The sequence below is a fragment of the Atractosteus spatula genome, chromosome 18 (genome assembly GCF_055471065.1).
Source record: "Atractosteus spatula isolate fAtrSpa1 chromosome 18, fAtrSpa1.hap1, whole genome shotgun sequence".
Classification (NCBI taxonomy): domain Eukaryota; kingdom Metazoa; phylum Chordata; class Actinopteri; order Semionotiformes; family Lepisosteidae; genus Atractosteus; species Atractosteus spatula.
In genome coordinates this window covers 11,416,017-11,437,471 of record NC_142723.1, presented here as the reverse complement: position 1 = coordinate 11,437,471, position 21,455 = coordinate 11,416,017, and the positions used below count along the sequence as shown (strand labels likewise).

At 39.4% G+C, this 21,455-nt stretch overlaps 1 long non-coding RNA gene and 2 pseudogenes across 2 annotated transcripts; all 3 read left to right on the top strand.

The window, feature by feature from the left end:
* The first annotated feature begins 3,816 nt into the window (after positions 1–3,816).
* On the top strand, positions 3,817–12,224 carry LOC148818562 (uncharacterized). Of its 2 annotated transcripts, none has more exons than XR_016094384.1 (3): positions 3,817–3,900; positions 6,943–11,255; positions 11,715–12,224. It is a non-coding gene; the product is annotated as an uncharacterized LOC148818562 (long non-coding RNA). The 2 variants fall into 2 exon arrangements; XR_016094383.1 differs by having other exon boundaries at positions 3,833–3,900; positions 6,632–11,255.
* Positions 12,225–17,174: 4,950 nt separating this feature from the next.
* LOC148818561 (uncharacterized) lies at positions 17,175–18,999 on the top strand (annotated as a pseudogene).
* A 156-nt stretch (positions 19,000–19,155) lies between these two features.
* On the top strand, positions 19,156–20,427 carry LOC148818560 (uncharacterized; annotated as a pseudogene).
* The last annotated feature ends 1,028 nt before the right edge of the window (positions 20,428–21,455 follow it).

The following is a 21,455-nucleotide window of genomic DNA, read 5'->3' as shown; positions in this document are numbered from 1 at the left end:
AGTTTGACCTGCTTCATACAAGTGCTTTGATCCCCTGTCAAAAAGAAAGAATTGCTCTTGGTGTAATCTTGCACAATCTACATAAGAAATGTCTGTAACTCTGAGAAAATGTAATCTCCTGAAAGAACCACAGGTGGTACTATGTGATTGTAGATGTCATGCCTCATTCTTAAAGTATTACTCATTTCCTTTAAGGCTCTGAAAGGTCTATTATAAAGGTATTCTGCACTTTCTACAATTGGAATTTTCAGAATGTGACATCAGTATTAGATCTGAATCCCTTTATCTGTATTGTGTTAATTGGCTAGGTAAGTGAGAGTGTCTAGGCCTATACTGGCAGCACATTTAAGGGAACGGTCAGAAGCTCCACTGTAGTCTGCAAAACAAACAGGATGAGCTCTGGCACACTGACCCTCTGTGACCTTTGGATTCCTCTAATCATGAAGCATAACTTACCAAGCTCTCAATTATTCACCCACTAATAAAGAGCATGAGCTGGGTTTAGACCATCGTGAGACAGGTTAGTTTAACCCTACTGATGATGTGTTAATGCAATATAAATCCTGCTCAGTACAAGAAGAACTGGTTCTGTCATGTGGTGTCCGTGTCTGGCTGCAGAGCCAGTGGTGCAAAGCATTCATCGGTGGGATTATGATCGAGTACCTCTAAGTCAGAATCCGCACAAAAGAACTTGACTGAAAGATTTGCTGTTAGAACAGGTCTGTATTAGGCCTATGTCCCTCTACTGCTTCCTGTCCTTCAGGGAACAAGCAGGGTTATCGCCACATATTAAATGCAGGTTCCCAAGAGTAAAGCATTATAAATTTAAAAGGCTCGACTGTTCTAAAACCAGAAGGATGTTATTTGAATAAAGTGATAAGAAACCTGTAAGTTTGCTTTTTAATTAACTTTTATTTAATCTAGTTTGATATTATTTTAATGAATTCCATAATTAATATTTTTCACTAGACCTGCAGAAAAAAAAAACTGACTATACAGTAAGTGTGTTTTTTTGTTCTTACTGGACTGCAAAGCCCAGCAGGACGTCAAAGGAATTGTTCTTATTTTAGGTCAAGCATTTTTTAAAAATTTATAGTTACCAATTGATACCTCACTCATAGAGTATAGCTACTTCTCCTAAAGGCTACTGTATTATTATATTAACTGCATACATGTTAGTATAAACTAGAATAAACTGTGGATGATCGATCCTTGTGGTTCTATGGTTCTAAGGATGGCGCTACAGTACATTAAACATTTTGAACATCCAAGTGTTTTTAAAAACATTTTGACAAAACAGAAGACTTTTCATTAATAGACTAGATGACAGACTAAAGTACCAGACACAAAGGTTTTGGGTGGAATGGATACATCCACCTCTTCCTACTGGTCATAGTAGTGCAATACACACTGTACTGCTACTGCTACTGCTACCTTTTCTTCCCCCAGCCTAGCTGGCTATCACTCTAGACTACTCCTCACATGCCTACCAACAAACCCTTATATATACATTCAAATCACCAATTAACTACAATTGAAAATATACACATTTCATTCAATCAAGCAATTATACAACAACTATTTAAGCATAAACCAGTCTGTTTTGAGGGCATTTTGTCGGCCTCTAGTGGCAGACCCGATGATTATTACAGACCTATCCAAGGAGCGACCTGCCACAAACAGACCATAAGGACATGGAGCCAGACAAACAGCCCTTCAGTGGTGTTAGAGAAAGTGATGAAAAGTACTGTTTCTTGTTTGTCCGCGTCTCTCGGTGCTTTGGTCTGCTGCACTACAGTAACCCCTCGAAGCTGCTGTGTGCCTGCGAGTATGTACTGTAGTGCTGTCTGTTAGAGCTAAAGTGCTCTTCCAGTGGGCCTCAACTCTCTCGTTCCTCTTAGCTCAGCAGTAGGTGCAGAAAGAGAAAAGGGAGGTGGCTCTGAGAGTGTGCATGGTCTATCAGGTTGTTAGAGGTAAAGTCTAGTTGAATTATAAAAAGATTTGGCAATTATGCATAAAAAATTCAAATGTCTGAGGAGAGCATAAAAAAGGCAACATCTAACACTCATATAAGTCTACAAGTCTAACAGGGACAGAAAAGAATGGAGATGGGAGCTTAATAAATCTTTGAAAAAAATTATAAAAGGCATGTTGGACTGCAGGAAGCGAACAGCCTCCCTGTGACTGCTCTGGTGCCTATTGCTTTGGCCAACTGAGACAAATTCCTTTATGTTTATGGTACTGGTGTGCTTTCTAAAGCCAGCGATGGCCATACCTTATCATTTCTGCTTTGTGGTTGCAATGTGTGCCAAATGATCCCTTGATTGAACTAGTTCCTTAATTCTTTACACAAAGGGTTGTGGGAGCCAGGAACAAGATAACCTGTCATGATGTTGAAGCTGATATCATGATTTATTTCAAGACATTATTAATGAGATCCTTGGGTTAATAAGCTTCTACAGTACAAATGATGACTGACTGCCTCTAGTTTACCATGTTTCTTCTTATGTTCTTACCCTTTTACCTTAGTACCTGTTTTTGATCTGCCTTTAGAGCTTGGTCTTTGGTTTCAGAAGGAGCCTACATTTACAGTGTGGATGAATCAGAACTTAAGGAAATATGCAGATGAAGGAAAGGCCATTCATCTTGCTTGTTTGTCCATCTGTGAGAAAACCCAGGACTGGATAGAGGGCTAACGATACATTTTACCATCTAACTAAGAGACGAAAGACTTCAAAATGAGTCCAGGCAACAAATACATCAAAGAAAATATTTCAGTTTTAGTAATGCATATCTGAGGTGAAAAAACAAGCAAAGACGTGAGACATTTTTTTCATTTAAAAAAGCAGCTTTCTGTCTTTTTAACCTTCAACCATATGGAAAATGAATTACAAAAATGAAGAAAGGGAGAATTTGGGTAGCAGACTTTTTCAGTGGGTGCTTATCTCTGCCTGCCCTTGGAAGTGACTGAGTTGCAGAAAGAGGGAGAGAGGGAGGGAGATTGTGGAGTGGAACCATAAAGCTGGAATCTACTAGTGTGGGTGAATTACTGCAAGTTTTTGGAGTCTTATCTGTAGGCCCCTCTAGAACTGGGATAGAGACAAGTGACCTTCTCCGCCACAACTCAAAGATGTGTCTGGTGTGCGTTAGGAGAGCGTTTTAATGGAGTTTTCTCCATCTCACTGCATTCACGTGCTAAGGGAATAAGAAACCTAAAGGCAAACATCCAGCAGTCATAAGCTACATAATAATCCAATAATCCAGTGTGGCTTTTATAGGCCTCGGTGAGTTGCTGAATTTTTCAGAACTGAATGATTTAATTTCCAACTCAAGTGCTCATATCATGAAAGTTCAATTTTGTCACATTCTACGACTAAGTGTCCTTACATGTCATGGTGGGTTTTGCACTGTTACTTACGGGCCAGTGATAATGACATCAAATGGTAGCTAGCAGCTGCTTATATCTAGTCAAATCCAGTCAATGTTGTAATGCTGGGAGGCTCTCTATTGTAACAGCTATTGGAGATAGTAAGGTGATACCTAGCTAAGAGAACAGAATATCTTTAAGGCTTTTGTAAATATCAGCTTCTATGCCTGAATGAAGGGTTTTAATCTGCTAAATACTGCTCTTTCCTATTTTGCAGTAGCATGAAATGGAGCTCTTGCTACATTCTGACCGAGAGAATTCTGAGTTCTATTTTTAGGATTGCGAAGAGTACCACAAGGGAGAATGCCTTAAGTGTGGAACCATGCTACTGTATACTCCTGGAAGAGCATGCGGTGCATTTCGAAATCCTCCTGGTGATATTTAGAGAGGGGTCACAGTCATCGTGATAGTTCGAGGAAAGCCTGAAGGAGAGAGAAATACAAGCCAAAAAACAAAGTGGCATCCAGATTCAGGTATTTCTGAGTCAGTTTTCTTTTAAACGCTTTTTTTAATGTCAATAAATGAAATTTTTGTCCTCCAGATGGGAATAAACTATTCTTTAGAGTAAATATACACTAACAAACAAAAGCTGGAAATTTTTGGTGATCAAAATAAGACTAAAAATAGCTTCTGATTAATTCTGTAATCAGCGTGAGCAAGAAAATCTGTTTTACACATGAATAATAAAATTTAAATAATTTAAATAACTGCTCTGTTCCTCAAGGAAAGAAAACAGTTTTCTTGTCTCACTTATTATGAGAAATTAAGTTTCGCAAATCATTTGCCATTCATGTGTCTTTTGTTAATTAGATTAGAAAGGTTTAGGTTGTGTAGGTAAAGGTGTTTCCTCTAAAGTTAATAATAATGTTTAAATTATTGAGTTGATGATGCTTTGTTGGTTTGCTTATAGGTTTTAATTGACATTTGTTAAATGTTTGGCCTACTATTATTTGTAATTAAAATAATCTTTATCCCATATTGAATCTCAAAATATCCCAATGAGTTTTACAATAAACAAAGCAAAACACAATTATTAGAGACCTGTGAACACACAATTTAATATAATAAATTAAGCATTATTAATAGACGGAGTATCTCTCCAAAGCCTCCCACTCTCACACGGGACAGTCTCCTAGCTTCTTCCACAGTCTCTCAGGGTTTGGAGCTAAAACTGTGTAGGTGTATACATTAACAGATCACTAATGAAGTCTGGAGGCAAACCATTCAAGACTTTAATGGTTTAAACTGATGGATTTTGAATTTTATTATTTCACTTGTAATAGAAGTGTGCACTTCAACAAAAAGTTTGCAAACAATACAAGCATGGATGTAACGAACTTCTTTCTGGACCCTATGCGGATGACACAATCCGAAGAAGTGAGGAAACACTGGGGAAAAAGTCATGCAGGAATACGGGGATGAAAACAGGGGGGTGTGTCCATGCAGTGCTGGTGATCTGGGGAGGTGTGGCCAAGGCAAACAATCCTAGAAAAAGTCCAAAGGAGAATCCAAACGAAAGCAAAAGTCCATGGCCGGGTGATCCATCCAAAACAGGAGATTAAAAACAGGTACAGTACCGGGTTGGAACCGGCAGGGGGAACAGGAACAGGAGCAGAGAGTTAAAAGCATAATGGAGCCAGATGAATCCAGGTCCCGGGCTTGCACGATGTGGAAATCAGATGCAGAGCCTTGATTGGCGACTGCTTCTGGCTTTTAAAGGGCAAAAGGAAGGAGGCTGGACCAAGGGACAGGTGTGGGGAATAAGGCAAACGAGGAAGAGCTGGAGTGCCCTTAAGAGGAGGAGGAGCGATCGTGACAATGGGTCCTCATAGGTTGCACAGTATACTGTTGTACAAGCAGTTTTACAAAATTAAAAAACAAATTCCAGACTATATGTTTCTGATTTAAACAGCTAAAATGAAGTATTCTCAACATGACTAATATTAGTCTTAGTTATGCAGAAAATTGTGCCCTTATTTCTTTTGACATATTGAGAACTGCTGCCCCTGTGTTCAGTTTACTTCATAAGGTTCTAAAGTCCTTGTGCATCATACAGATTCATAGAGATCTTTTATTTTCTTCAAAGGCATTACATGTAGTCAGAGCTGGGTTAATAATCAAGGACAAAATAAAGGATTAGAGGCGTGCACTGACATATTATCACAATGGGACACTTCCAGAGCAGATTCTCATTCACATTCTAGAATCACTAAAATGTGACAGGTAAGCCCTAGTGGGTGATCTGAAGTTAAAGTCAATTATCTTGGAGCTTGATACGGTTACAGGTGACAGTAGGGCTGTAGTATCCTGTGCAACTTGTCAGCCCAATAATCCAGGTGACATTTTTCAGACTTCTAAAATGAGCCTTTCCAAACATTTAAAAAAAATTACTGTATCAAACTTTTCCTTAATTAATATAAATGCTGAGGTCCAGATTAAATAAAAAACTTTGTTGATCAATCAATTCAAAATTAAACCAATTTACTGATCTGCTTTTCTCAGTTTATGAACCCAGTATCTGATGGGCACACAAAAGCCCCTACTGAATGCATACTCTCTGGGCCTTCTGCTCTTCTCTGAGATTCTAGTTCAGATTACAACAGATAGATCCATTTTCCATTAATTAATACATTTAAATTCCTCCAGCTCCAACATCAAATATTAATATGGACTGATCAGTGAAAAGGACAGCCTGATCACTTCACTGAACACAAGGAAATTAGATAAATTAAATTATGGGTATCTAAAAAGGGAAAACATTTCTGAAATAATAAAAAATAGCTCTTCCTTAAAAATTTCTATTATGATGCATCATGGCACTGCCTTCGGACAGTGTAGTCAAGCACAGTGAAGGCATATTCAAAAGTTGCAAACCACGGGGAAAGTAAAGACAACTCAGGTACAACTGCAAAAATAAAATGATAAACCTACCAAAATGAACTTTCATAAGAGCCATGAGAAAATTTTTAATGAAGGGTTGCTGTATTTTAAAAGCACCTTGTACTAGTGAAGAAGAAGGATCAGTTTAGGAAAAATGCAGCAGCCAACTTGCATACTTACTGTATTTCTACCTATTTGTGGGTAACTTTGAAAATCTCATCTGGCACCAGCATTATGGGGCAATCTGACAAGCTTATCTCAGCAGAAACTGATGTTGAGCTCATTGTTCTTGAAGTCTTTCACCACCTACTGTATGTCTTTCAGAATTACTGAGCCATGCCCCTGCCTTTGGCAACTAGCAGAGAAGGAGTTTGCTCTGCTGGCCTCCTGCAACCACTTACACTTACTGGATCAGAGATACTGTGCAGCATTTAAAACTGGAAACAATAAAATATACAGCACTATTTGTGCTTATACTGAAAATGTCCATGTGGCACAGCATCCCTCTCTACCTTATTTTAAAAGATATCTGGATGTCTTTTTAGGCATGTACACTTTTGCTGGGAGGGTGGGCATTTGTAGGTCTGGAAATGGAATTCCATCAATTCTATCCATGCTTGTTTTTTTCAACACAGAATCAATGAAAGCACTGGGGATTTATAGGAAACCTTGAGGAGCCATATCTCTTCTGCTTTGAAGAAAAGGACACTTCCTGTTGTATGGTGATCTTGAAAAGGGTCTTTAAGTGCTGTGGTGCTGTGGTTAAAACAGACATTAGACTGTTCCTGAAACAAAGTCATCATAATCATCTGTTGTGTGAAGTTACACTGATTGCCTTCCCCCTTGCGTGGTGCACAGGACTTTATGATGTGAAATGGTTAATAATCATGAGTGAATAAATGAGACATTGTTTGACATTGTGTACAAAAGTATGGTTATATGTTACGCTAGGGTCCTTCAAAGTTCATGACATTTGCAGTGGCTCAGCTTGCTTGCTTCCTGGTATTTCCTTTGAAGGTTAAGCTGGCCGGTGTGGGTAATTGCATTGTTGCTCCTGCTGATGATCATAACCAATCAATACGAGATCTCCGGCTTCTGTGAGTGAGAGAGTCATATGGAAAAAACCTTCTCTGCTTGACTCTCTTGTCAGCCTAGAAACCCAGTCCCAGTAGAGTGCTGGCCCAGGGAAACTGAATGAAATACAGTTGACTTCCAAAAGGGGTTATATTTCCATTACAGACATGAGGATTCTAACCCATCCAATACAGTCAGAGCTGCTCATATTGTATATTGCTCCAGTGACATGCATTTGTACTGTACACACAATCACACGTGCTCAGAAACTATATGAGAGTTTCTTTCCCAATGCTTTTAGCACAGAATTGCAAGTTAAGCTGGAACTTTTTAATTACTTGAGTTTTTTTGTCCTTTTTAGTTTACCACCTTTCTGCACCACTTGAGTGCAGCTCTTTCAGTATGAGACCATTAAAGTGATGGGGCTTCAAAGCCATTGGTTTTGAAATAGTTTTGCACCGCGTACCGAGAAGGTTCTAATTAGCTCATAATTGGCACTTTTAATTACCCTCTGAAACAGCTCCCTTTAAGCTTTTGTAAGTCTGCATTTCTTTGCTTCATGTTTTATTTCACATCCAGTAGTCACTGGTTCAGTATTTCTTATATTACGAATAGAAGGGGTTACAAATATGTCAAAAGTAGAAGATAACAAATAATTTTAACTAAAGCCTGGAGTTTAACTAAATACCAATTAAAAAATCCAATATTTAAAACTAGAAATACAGTTTTTCTGCTTTAAGAACAATTTTTCTGCAGGCTCAAAGAATTTGGATGGTAGTAACAAGTTTTGTTGGTAACAAAAAGCTCTGTTTTCACATCTTTTTTTTGTTAATTCACAGTTACAGTAATGTTTGTTGGTGCTGTACTTGCCTCCATGCTGGGATAATATTATGTGCATAATAGCCACAACATGTTATTCTAGAAACATATTATTCAGCACCTGATTCTGTCTCTTATAGCACTGTGTAACACTGGTCTAACAAAAAGATGTACAGATCTCTCAGGATCAGACCTATTTATCACTGGATAGAACTCAACCTACCCACACCAATAAAATAAAAACATGATTTTATTCAGACCATATCCTGTGTGTCTTTCACATTATTAGTTGTGCAGGTGCCACTATGAATGAAATATTAACCCTGTTTATCTCTGATAATGTTGTTCATGAAGATATCATAAAATATTTCTACAACTTAGACTTTAAAAAAGTTGTCTTAAAACGATAAACTGAAAAGGAATCAAATGTAGTTTGTGTTAGAAAGATTGGTTAATAAACTTAGAAGGGACATCATTGTCAAATGAGGAGATATTAAGGAACTGTGTCTGTTACATCTCAGCTGGGCACCTTACCTGATTACAACGCCTCTGGTGCTGTCTGACCTACATCTGGAATTGAGTGCAGGTTGGGGATTGATTGATAGAGTGATTTATCAAAATACCTGACTCAAAGCACACTTAAATTCAAACATTTTAATAAAAATGTATAAGGGTATCCCTTTTCATAATAATTTTAATGCCTGCATATAGTATCGCACAAATCAAAACATCTGCAGTAATGCAGAAAAGCTGTAAATACTGTGATACTTACAGCAGGATATTTAGGTTTGACATCCAAAAACAATTTATATATTTTAGCTGCATTTTAGCTGATGAAGTGTGTAGTGTGAGGCAATTTTTTATTTTTACTATGTTTTTATTAAGCTGTAGTTCCCCATCACATATAGAAAATGACATTGAATGTGCCTGCAGGTGTACTACATGCATTTACAAGGATAACTGTTTGCTAGCTTTAGTTATATGATTCTGTGATGAACTGGAAGCGACTTTACACCAGACATACGAAAATTGCTCTTATTGTATCCATGCATCCAGGTTTACGTCCTGGGCAGAGTCTTTTTTCTCTGTGACATCTTTAAATATAACCCTTAAAAGGTGTCAGGTTTGTTTCAGGTATTGCAAGATGAATTTCACAGCAAGGCCTCTTGAAAAGCCATCACACAGACAGTTTGAAACAGTGACATTTTCTTGATGGTACAGTGCCAGAGATGATTTCCTTACTCCTATCGTCTTGTGTTTGCAGGCTCATTTCTACTGATGTCCTAGCTCTAGACAAGACAGTCTCATGTTCTCCAGCAGAACCCAGCATGGCATAGTATCTCTTTGCACGTGCACTGCGGTTTCATACAGCAGATGCCATTACATGTACTTAAAAGCCTCCTTCCGTAGATGGAAGGTAGAAGCTGAATCTTCTTCATTGTCATGTTTCTTCCTTGTCCCCAGCAGGAGCAAGAGAGGGTGGAATTGGAAGGGAATCTTGTTAGTGCTTTGTTTTGCACTCACACAAGTATCCCACAAACACAATTGTCTCTGCTTTTCTCCTCTCATCTCACCTCTTCAGTGCATGGTGAAATTCATGGTGAACAATTCTTGCATTTTACTTATTTAATCCCCAAAGGAGGAGAAAACACAAGAGCAATCACAGAACAAAACCGACCCCATACACATCTTCCAGAGATAGTGTAAGTCCAGTGTCTTACTAAAAAAACAAAGGAGAAAAAGGGGAAGAATACTGTACTTACAGAAGGAAAATGAAACATGACATCATCTGCACTACAGTGTCCCAGGGCCAGAGTGCAGTTGAATGATGAACCTTTCTAGAAGCCAACTGTCATGTAAATATCCCAACTGTACACAAGAAAAAGAAATGGTTCTACCCAGCTATTCAGAAATGTTCTTCACTGCACTCACACCTGGCAATAAAAAAGTCATTTGTAGACTATTGATCATGCTAATTAAGATACAGTACATCAGAGAGTAAGAGAACTTCTGGAGATCGGGGGGTACCAAACAAAGATCTCACATATATCCACATATATCTAGAATAGAATATCTAGAATATATCTAGAATGTTCAAAATGTGTAAACAAGTGCCCATTACTCTGGACGTACAGAGCTGACCTCCCTTAAATGGAGTAGTACAGGACCTGTGAGTTAACTTGAAAAACCCAGTGTGCTAAAATTACAAATGATCTACAAATACAACCCCAGATCTCCTCCCAGTCTGGTATAACGTTCCACTCAATCAGCTCTACATTCCATACTGATACCGGGAGGGGCTTGGTATTGTGAGTCTTAAGTGTATTGTACAGTATGTAAACAGTTCTTGGGTCTTCGATGGCAAGATATTTATCTACATTTTCAATACATTTGAATGTATTGAGGAAAGCCAGAGTTTCCCAAAACACAGGTGAAATGCAAGAGATGTTGCCATAGAATCATAGGATAGGACCCTCTGGTATTCCCATACTGAAGATGTTTAAAATAAATGTGTATTCCATAGGGACTAAAAATGCTGATCTTTAACAAAATAGTATTATTATTTACTACAATATTATCACTTTTTTCATTGTTTCATAAAGTGTATATTTTTGTGTGCATGATTTTGCATGTACTTGAAGTAGTTGAATGTACTTGCAAGACTTCAAAATGTAAAGTTCTGTCTGTGTCTTATGTATGGATAATATTTTTCTCTAGAAAGGAGCTGCAAAGGTTTGCACAGATGAATACTTTCTTAGGGTCCTGCTGCATCATATCGTATGTATTCCATTTGCATCTTGCTTGCAAAGATGCAAAATAAATGCCATGTATTAAGTCAGGGATTAGATGTTTCTCTCTGTTCTGTGCTTACGTTAATCTTTGATGAATGCACTTTGATCTATTATTTATGGTATTACTCGTAATATTAATATGAAATTTTCATCACAGATCGTACATGTCTGACCTATTGCCATACAACTGTTCCTGCTGGCCATATTGTAGCCCCCTTACAAGAAGGCTAACCCTAAAGCGTTGTGCACTGCAAATTGCACAGGTACTGTTGCATTTTAATGAGGTCGGCTGTAGCCAGAGGCTGTGCCTGTTTCTCTATTTTTGTAGCTGTGAATTGAGAGTACAATTTTTTTTTTCAAATTTGACTAATTTTAGATGAAAAAATTATCATAACAGCACATGCGTGGGGGGCACCTTTAAAAGGCAAAATAATATGCAAAATAATTATGATATTAATCACAATCTTGGTGCTTTTCCATCTTCCAGCACTAAGAAGTACAGCTCATTATACCATTTATAATTCAGCACATCAGCAACAAGGCATCCTTCTAACTGCAGGGTAATGGCATGTTACCCAACAGGCAGAGGCTGGGATAATTAACTGTGAGCTATTCAAAAGTTAACGATGAAGAACGAAAACAGAAGTAAAATCCTTTGCTTGTGGGCTGTAAAGAACTGAGGGAGCTCTTACTGTTCATTCCTTTGTTTTTTTCTCTTCAAGATCGATTGTGGAACACAAGCCAGAAGACACAAGTCGAAACTAAAGGGAGAATTTTTATTTTTGAAAGCTAGAGAAACATCTTTACGGTTATGGGAGCATGGAACAAGGTATCCAGACATGTTGCTGAAGCTGAAACCCTAGCTTCTTTCAAGAAATGGATGGGTGATATCCACTGAGCAATTGAGCTACAACATAAGCAAGATGGACTGCATGCCCTCATTTATAACTTTTCTTATGTTCTTAAGTACTCGGTTCCAGCACAACTGTCAACTGGGTGAATGACTCATCTGTTTTTTAGACATTATATGGTAATAACAAATCTGTGCACAAGAAGGTCGATCTGTTCTGATAACTCACTCAGAAAGTGCCATCACCTTCTACTGTATACACACAAAGAGGAAAGGCAGGAACAATGTTTGGAGTAGAGGAACGTAACTTAATTATGTCATCCATCCAGTGAATCCTTCATGCATTTATTCAATTTGTGCAATGTTTTATGCCTTATTAATGCCACCCACAATAAATGTAAAATTTAAATTGTTCTGTTTTATTTTCTAGTAATTTGCAATGGTATGTAGTTTTTGCGTTACACAAATGAACAGAAGACTATACCATAGTCGGTCACAGTCCCAGGAGACACCATTGTCATGCTGAGTGATCCTAACAGTGGTCTAAGGACTCGTCAGCTGTGAAGGTTATTGCAGCTGGTCTTTGCACATTATACACACAGTATTAAATGATTCTGATGTCATTACCATTTGAAGATGATCTGCACTGTGACATTATTGCAGGGTCTAATTAATTGCTGCAAAAAATGCAAGTTTTTTGTTCTGCTGTTTCAGAAATTCTGTAGAAGGACCTTCACTCTTTTCATGTGATTTTAAGTAGAGTTATTCAAGACAGTTCTGCCATCTCACTCATTTTTCTGACACAGTGCCCCAGAAAGAGACTTCACAGACAAGTGAAAACCAATGAGCTAAGACTGATCTGATGCCACTGCACCACTGTTCCACACTACAGCTTACTTCTTCTCAAGCTGCTGTGGGAATCTGAGGAACTGCTGAAGGGTTTCTATCTGTTGAACATCCTATCATCTTGATGCAGTTAAGCCTGCTGCAGATGGGCTTGTAACTATGTTAACTGCCTCTAACAGCACCCCCCCTTAAGTACTGTTACAAATGGGGGGTTACGAAACTGGTGAAAATTAGGATTTGACCGAGAGGTTTAGTCAATAACTGAAATAACTGTTCATAACCCCCAACTTGTAAGTGGAGTAATATACCCGAGCTGCTGGTATAATTAGAGGTACAGTACATGAATTCTTTGTCCTCTGGCACAGCTTTGGTGAGAGGAGTAATAATCCAGGCACACTTGGTTAAACGAATATTTATTACAATGACAAGATACAAGCTACGCTACACACCACGAAAATATAAGATAAGATCACTTTATTAGCCATATTCAATTTCTTGCATTAGGAATTCATCTTTTTGCTTACCCCAGCTTGCTCTCCATGAAACACAGAGAGGGAGAGAAGCTTGGGGTCAGAGCACAGTTTCAGCCATTGTGCAATTCCCCTGGAACAGTTTGGGTTAAGGGCCTTGCTCAGGGACCCAACAGAGTAGGATTCCTCTGCCATCTGTGGGATTTGAACCAGCAACTTTCCAGCCACAGGGATAGATCCTTAGCCACAGTGCCACCACTCCACCGAACACACAAGTTACTCTATGTAGAGTATTTACAAACAAGGAATTTCAGAGGCCTAACATTCTGGTGACCCAGAAAACCCCAGACTGCTACTAAGCATTAATAACTCTTAATGCCTACAAAGGCCACACAAGTGATGAGCTGCCTTCTATCTAAAAACAATGCAACCTGCAACCTGCAGTTAAATCTCTCTCTTGTGTCTCTCTTGTAAATCTCTGCAACACGGATGCCACAGAATAAATGGGTCCATAAAAATGCACTCTAAGCAGGAAAGATGTTTCTAACTGAGGTATCTTTTACCCAGGAAACCCAGGTTTCCTAAAAACACAGAATGGCACGCTCCCTAGCAAGGTTCAAATAGCTCCAGTCAGGTGTGGTTTGGATGATCATGAAGTAAGGGCTCTCACCTGGCGCAAGCTTCAGGTTCCAACTCCTCCTTCATCTTCTTTTTTCCCTGCTTCTTCTCTTCTTCCCTCTCTACTATGTGCTCTCAATGTGATCTTATATTGTATGTGTCTGTACTGCTCCTTGACATTAAGGTTGTCACCACTATACACAACTTTCTTCTATTCTTAATTTTTGTTTGACTTTATTTTGATGTTTATAAAAGAACCAAGTGTGTGGTGTGATTGTGAATATCCTTGAGTCATTTCATTTACATGGAAGAACATGGAAGAACATGTGAAAAGCAAGAATATTCAATATTTTTAATCCTGTGCCCCTGGAGGTCTATTTATTTCTGACTACTTAAGCTCAAGGGTTTACCAAGGTAAACCATCTGTAATTCACTTAAATTTTCAAACTGCATGCAATCTAATTGGCTTTTGTTCTTGGTTATCAAAACCATTCTGAGGTCCCATTTGCCAAACAGACCATTACTGAGTGGAAGTACTGCAGTGTGAGATATTCATGTGAAATGTTTTCTTGTTCATGATTGTGGAGAAAGGATGAATTAGTGTCAAAGATAAAAAACATGGGGACTGTATGACCTTGAAAAAGTGAAGCAAGTGTTGTGGGTGATAGCAGTACAATTTGCTCTTGGAAAGCATATAATATATATATCACATGGAAAACATATACAGTAATATAATATCATATGAACTTACCTGTGGAAATACAGTATAACAGTCTCTATGAGTCTTTGTGTTCTGCTACCACTGGATTCTTAGGGTCCAAGAAAAATGGGGTTCCAGGATGTATGGAAATGGTGACAAAGAGACGCAACCACTAAAGTACCATTTAAAACGCTGTTGTAATTGAAACAATTACAACATTTTCACAGTAAAAAAAAAAGTTTCCTGCTGTGTGAAGTATTCCTTATTTTACACTTGTGGTTAAACAGAGAATAAAAAAAAAATCATCTTAGCACTTTACTTTGAAAAACATGGTGGCAAAGAAAATTAATCACAGAAATTCCTTTAAGACCAAGCTAAATAAAGTATTCAGAGAGTGACAAACATTGTCACTTTAGTTTTAAATCAAGCACGCCTTCGGGTTTCATTAATTCCGCTGTTAATTGTAAGCCAAGAGTTGAATTTCAGAGACAGATGTTCCCCTCAAAGCATGTTTTTGAATTTTTAATAATTTCTTTAAAAAACGACTTTAATACTGCTAGCAAGAGAGTTGGATGCTGCTTCTGGAATAAAACCCCATTAATGCAGGAAGCGGTTAGGGACTCTTATTGAACATCTCAGTGCAATTATTTAGAGAACACATTTTTGCAAGTGTGGCAAAGTCAGCAAAAGTTCTAGCAACAGATGCCAGGCTGCCAGACTGAGTACAACATGCAGCGAAGACAATGAAGGAGTTCTCTTTGGGGGCTGTGTGTAGTGCACTCACTGTCAAAATTTTTGTAGGACTAACAGGGTTAGTAGGATTTTAATGGCATTTTTAAAGACCCTGCACCGGTAATAGGATTGATGTCAAAATAAGATCAAATCAGTAAAAACAATTCACAACCGTCTTTAATAACACATACTTCCTGTTAATTCAGTACTTGTTTCAGTACATGTTGCAAGGGTTTGCACTTTTTTCTGGACTTACAGAGAGAAAAAAGAGCCCTTTCATTCATCTCAAATTGTCATAACCATACACTCAAACAAAAAGTGAAAAGAGGAAAGGCTAGGCTAAGCTAAGCTTGGCCTCCATAAAGACACTTTATGTCTTTAGGTCTTAACCAGAAATAGTTGGTTTGAGCCCAGGCTGTTTCATTAGCCAAGACCAGGGATTGCTTTGTACAGTAATTTATTGTATACGGATATATGATTGGTCAAGCATCACCAGTACTGTGTGGGTTTTAGTCGACCATATTTGCCTGGCACCTGTAAAATTGCAGTGGCAGATGGGCCACATCATGAAAACAGAAGAAAGGTTACAAGTAAAAGGATGCCATTAGGCCCATCTAGCCTTTGGTAGTTAGTATCTAAATAATCCAAGGATCTCACCGAGTCACAGATAGAAAGAATCCAGGTTATCGGCTTCAGCGACATGGCTAGGCAGATTATTCCATGCTCCTACTATCCTTTCTGCTTCAATTGGGTTCAACTTGTGCAACCTTTTTGAAGATAAATGTGTGGTATGGAAAATGACAAATGTTTTTGTGGAAAATTAGAATGACTGTACCTCCCAATCCATGGGATCAAAGAGGTAAATAAGGTTTGGTCAAGTGTTGGTGATTTCATATTTAGACTGTTTCTCTACATTTTTTTTTGCTAATTCTTTTACAGCATGTTATTATGACCTTGGGTTAAAACTTGTGAAGCTTACAGTCCCACAACTCATGTAATATTCTTGTTTTATGATAACTCACTTGTAGCAATTAGATTTTTGCCTGTAAACCTGAATTAGAAAGCTAATAAACAGAAATTATGATAAAAGAAGAGGAGAACAAAACAGAACCTTTGCCTATGTTAAAGGTGTCTGTTGATTTGTGAGCACAATAGTGTGGAATGCTCGTAAATTAACATGCATTTAGTGTTGATCACCAGTCATGAAACTAACAATATATACAGTATACTGTTCTTTACACAGGAATCATGGGGATCTCATTAATGGAGCACTTCATTTGGCTTTCCATTTTTATCTTCTCTGCGCCTGAAGGCTGCTGAGAATCATGAGTGTTCACACCAGAGGGCTGTGCCTTTACATGTGTCAGAGTTAGAGGTGCAAAGTAAGAGAGGCTTGCTCTTTTCAGCAAAGCCAGTTTAACCTTTTACTGTACGCCTTGCCTCCAACCAAGTGAACAGGTGTTTTTTGCTAATGTGTCAAGATGTGCAGTCAGCCTGTCAGCTTCATTTAAGCTACAAGCACAAAATACATTGATACAATGACAGAAAAAATTCCATCTGCAACATTTTGTCGCAGCTTTAACTCAATGCTCCCTGTGCTGGTTTTCACATATGTAAAATATTGTACTGTGTAACTGTGTTTGAAAACAGGCAATAATTTTCAACGTCATGAAGTCAACTTCGAAGGCTCAGGGTGATCCACATCTCCGTACTGTAGTTATTTCTAACTGACACTTTGGAAAACAGCAAGTTATGAAGATCCATTATCTCTTGTCCTTGTTTTGTGTGTACTGATTTTAAAAGCAGTGAAGTATTTTATGAGGCAAGAAACAATATTATTATATTATTATTATATTTTACAATATACAAGGATATTTAAAACACAATTAGCAGCATTTTTCAGCATATGCATGCCAAGGCAGCTACCCACCTGAACTACTTCAGCCTACATCTGCTGCGACCCACTATGCCCTCCTCCAAATCTTTTTCTAGATCTCTTCATCATTCCCTCTCTTCCTCCCTGGGCTACTTCACCCCCTCTCTTACTGAACCAGCATTCCATCTCTTTGCAGCTATCTGTTCCAAGACCAAGCTTTCTAACCACCTTCTATTCCTTTACAGATGTCATCGACATAATATAATTCCTAAAGGATTTCACCTGAAATTTAACACTTTTCTTTTGACTCTGGTACCACTCAGAGTAACACTCAGAGATGTCTACAACAATTTTCTAGGAAACTAATGCATTCTACCATTTTCTCCCACAAGAAACACATTATCCTTTCCGACAACAACAAAGAGGCTAAGGAATTTCTATGGCTGACAGCTCCACATCATCTTCCCTTTATAACTAACCTCATTGGATCTCTCAACTCCAAACTCTAACAGTTTCTCACTACAGAGAAAGATAAAAAACCCAGTCATCTTCTACAGAGGAAAACCATCAACACCCCTACCACCTCCACCAATCCTAACCTTGTTGTCACTATACCTTCTGACCTTTCCCTTTCACAGGATGAGCGATCCCTCCTGAGCAAAGACCTCAGTTTTGTACCAGTTCCTAGGAAGCTGGACATCTCCCAGACCCAAGTCGACCTCAACTGCTTTTACTGCAGGATCCAGCTCAGAGGACATTGTGCTGACATTTCCTCCTCAGAGGCAGCTGACAACAATCTGGTTATTGATGTCATTAACAATATTAATCCTAAACAGAGCTGTTGGACTCCCCCCTCCAGCCGTTTTCCACCAGTCAGTTATTTCATTAACCAATGCACCAATCAAGCTCCCAAGAGACTCTCTATACCCAGTAAACACAGGTCTAACCTAACCCAAGGAGAAATTAAGGTCCTCCAGTCTCTCCGCAACAGAGATGATATCGTCATCAAACCAGCAGACAAAGGAAAACCTGTTGTGGTGTGGCGTAAGGACCTATATATTTTTTAAGCCTCTAGACAACTAATTGACACTTCTGCCTACAGGTCCAACAGGACCCTACCACTGACTACCAAAAGGAAGTGGTATCCATCATCTTCCTCAGGAGGCGAATCGGCTCATCATTGAACATTTTACCTCCTCCACAAAATCCACAAACCGGGCACCCCTGGATGCCCCATCGTATCAGCATGCAACTGTCCAGCTACTTACATCTCAGCCTTTCTCGACAGCCTTATGAGACCACTGGTTGAAGGTCTTCCCTCATACATCAAGGACACCAGCCACGCGCTCCAACTTTTTAATGATTTCCAATTTCAGGGCCCTGATTGCTACATTTTTACCATGGGCATCACATCTCTTTACTCTGTCATTCCCCATAATGATGGTCTCAAGCACATGCTGGACAAACACAGTTGCCGAGTCAATCTTAGTATTCAAATCCAGACTGAAGACCTATTACTTCAGCCTAACCTACTCACACCTTCCATTATAGCCTGCTGCATCCATGGCTGCTGGTGCTACTGTACATGCCATTGTGTGTCTCTATGTTGGCCCACCAGGTAGATACATCTGTTCTGTCGAAACTATCCTATTCTTCTCCCCACATGTCCGGTTGGCGCCCGGGCTAGGCACCATCTGAGTTGGATGCTGCTTCTCTGCCAAGAGGGACATCGTGGATAAAGCTATTGTGTTGGAGGCATTTACTGGTCTACAGAGATCTGCATGGAGTACTAACACACAGAAGACATGATGAATGGATGAATTAATACCCTCATTCATATATTTCCTTTTTTTAAAATTATATAACGTTAGCATGCCCAAAGGGGTTGGGCAACCAGCTGACCTTGGACTCCTAGAGGTGTTTTTTCTCCTTACTAAGGAGTTTTTGGTTCCTCTCCTCCGTTGTCTTCTGTTCTGTATTGACAAAATGTATGGTCACTTGCATTGTTAAGCGCCTTGGGGCAACCTTGTTGTGAAAGGCACTATATAAAAATAAATTGAATTGAATTGAATTGAAACGCACAGTGCTTGATCCACCAACCCACACCCTGGTACACCTTGCAGAATTGGTTCTTACACTGAATATATTCTCATTCAATAACCTTTTTTACCAACAGGTTAGTTGAGTCACCATGGGCACCAGAATGGGACACAGCTATGCCAATATTTTTGTCGGCTGGGTAGAAGAATGCTTCTTCACTTCCTACACTGGCTTTGTCCCTGACCTCTAGAAGCAATACACTGATGACTGTGTTGATGCTGCCACATGCTCCAACGACCAGCTTGAGCACTTTCTGCATCATTTCACCAACTTCCACCCGTCCCTCAAATATACAGTTAACATATCTTCCACTACTCTTCCGTTTCTCGACATCAACTTCTCCATTAACTACCCCTGACTCTCTACTTCGGTCTATTACAAACCCACTGATTCACACAACTATCTCCTGTATAGCTCATTTCACCCCAAACACACTAAAAACTCTCTCCCTTTTTCACAGTTCCTTCGGCTATGACGACTCTGCAATGACGACATCGATTATCAGAAACAAGCCCTCAAAATGTACTCTTTTTTCATTAACAGAAGATACCCCAGCAGTATTATCGACAGGGCCCTTGCCCGAGCCAAAAACACCCCTCGGACCATCAACTCGATGAGGAACTCCCGCTGTAACAACTGCATTCCTCTGGTGCTTCCCTACCCCCCCAACACACTTTCTATCCCCAGGACTATTAACGACAACTTTTCCATCCTACAGGATGATCCTTCCATTGGGGCCCTCTTTTCTGACCACCCCATCATCTCATATCGCCAACCATCTAATCTGCATAACCTTCTTGTTCACAGCTCCCTTGACTGCCCTCAGCAACCATCCACACCAGGCACTTTCCCTTGCAACAGAGCTCACTGTATCACCTGCAAGTACATATCTAAAACCACACTCATTCAAGGCCCCTCAGGACAATTCCGGATAACTCAGATGACATCTTGTACCTCCAGCAACCTTATTTACTGTATCTCTTGCAGTAAATGCCCAACCATCTACATTGGGGAAACAGGAAGGAGACTCAGAGACCGCTTCAGAGAACATGGTAGGGCTGTGAAGATTAAAGATTTCTCCAAGCCTATTATTTCTCATTTCAACTCTGACAGCCATGATCACACTAATCTCTCCGTCTGTGTTCTCAAAGATGGTTTTCCTAACTCCTACATTATAAAGAGTACAGAAAATAAAATTATCCTGGAGCTAGGATCACACCTTCCCTGTTCTCTCAATGATTAATTTTCTTCTAAGTTCTCTCTATTCATTTTAGGTTTCATTTCACACCTCTCTTCACCTATCCGGACTTTACACTACTTGATTGGCTACTCTGTCTGTCCCCTGCTCCCTTTGCTTACTGCCCTGTCTTTCTCACACCTGAAGAAGGCTCCACGGCCAAAACACTGAGTTTTCTTTCTTCTCTTTTCAGCATGGAATAAACCTACTACTTGTTCATTTTTCTGCATAGTTCATTTTGTAATGTGTGCATTCTAATGGCTCAAGAGCTTCTTGATAGGAGCTGGTTAATTTGTTGTGTTTGCATTGCCTTTTAGACAAAATATTTTTGGCAAAGAGTGGATACTTCAGGTGAAAGCATTGTGGCAAAAATAAAAACTAAAGAGAACAATGACTTGTTAAGGGAAGAACGAGTGTGCTCATAATAGTGGAACTGTCACGCCCTCTGCAGCCTGAGGGCACTCCTACTCTGTCCTGTCCCTAGTTTCCTGTCTGCTGCCCTTCCGGTCCCTCTCTTTCCCTTGGGCTATATATTTCCGGGTCTTGCACTCTGCCCTCACTCAGCATTGACGTTCGGATGTCCTGAGACCTGCCTAGCACCAGGTCGCCCCACGTCCGCTACCTGAAGGCATAGGTTTCTATATGGCACTCTTGAACTCTTTGCACTAACGAGCCCGGGCCTTTTTCCCGTTCCGCCGCTACGCATATGGGTCTTTTTCCGCTCTCCTGCTCTCCACGGTTAGTCCCTTTGGACATCCGTGACAGGAACCAGCAGATCCTGAAGCAGAGCTCCCAGTGGTGCGTCTAATTCATGAGGCCTAGAGCTCAAGGAACTGTGCCCTGATTTAGTAAGTGCCAGTACTCCAGAGTATGATATGTACTGTTTTCTGAAGGGCTTTGTAAAAGCAGCAGTGATCCTGCTAACACAGTTAATGTCAACACAATTCAGGTTTTGGAAATATGTAGTGAAGTGTGAATAACTATCACTGGTTTTATTTAAACAAGACTTCTGTGGAATTTTTGGAATATAATTA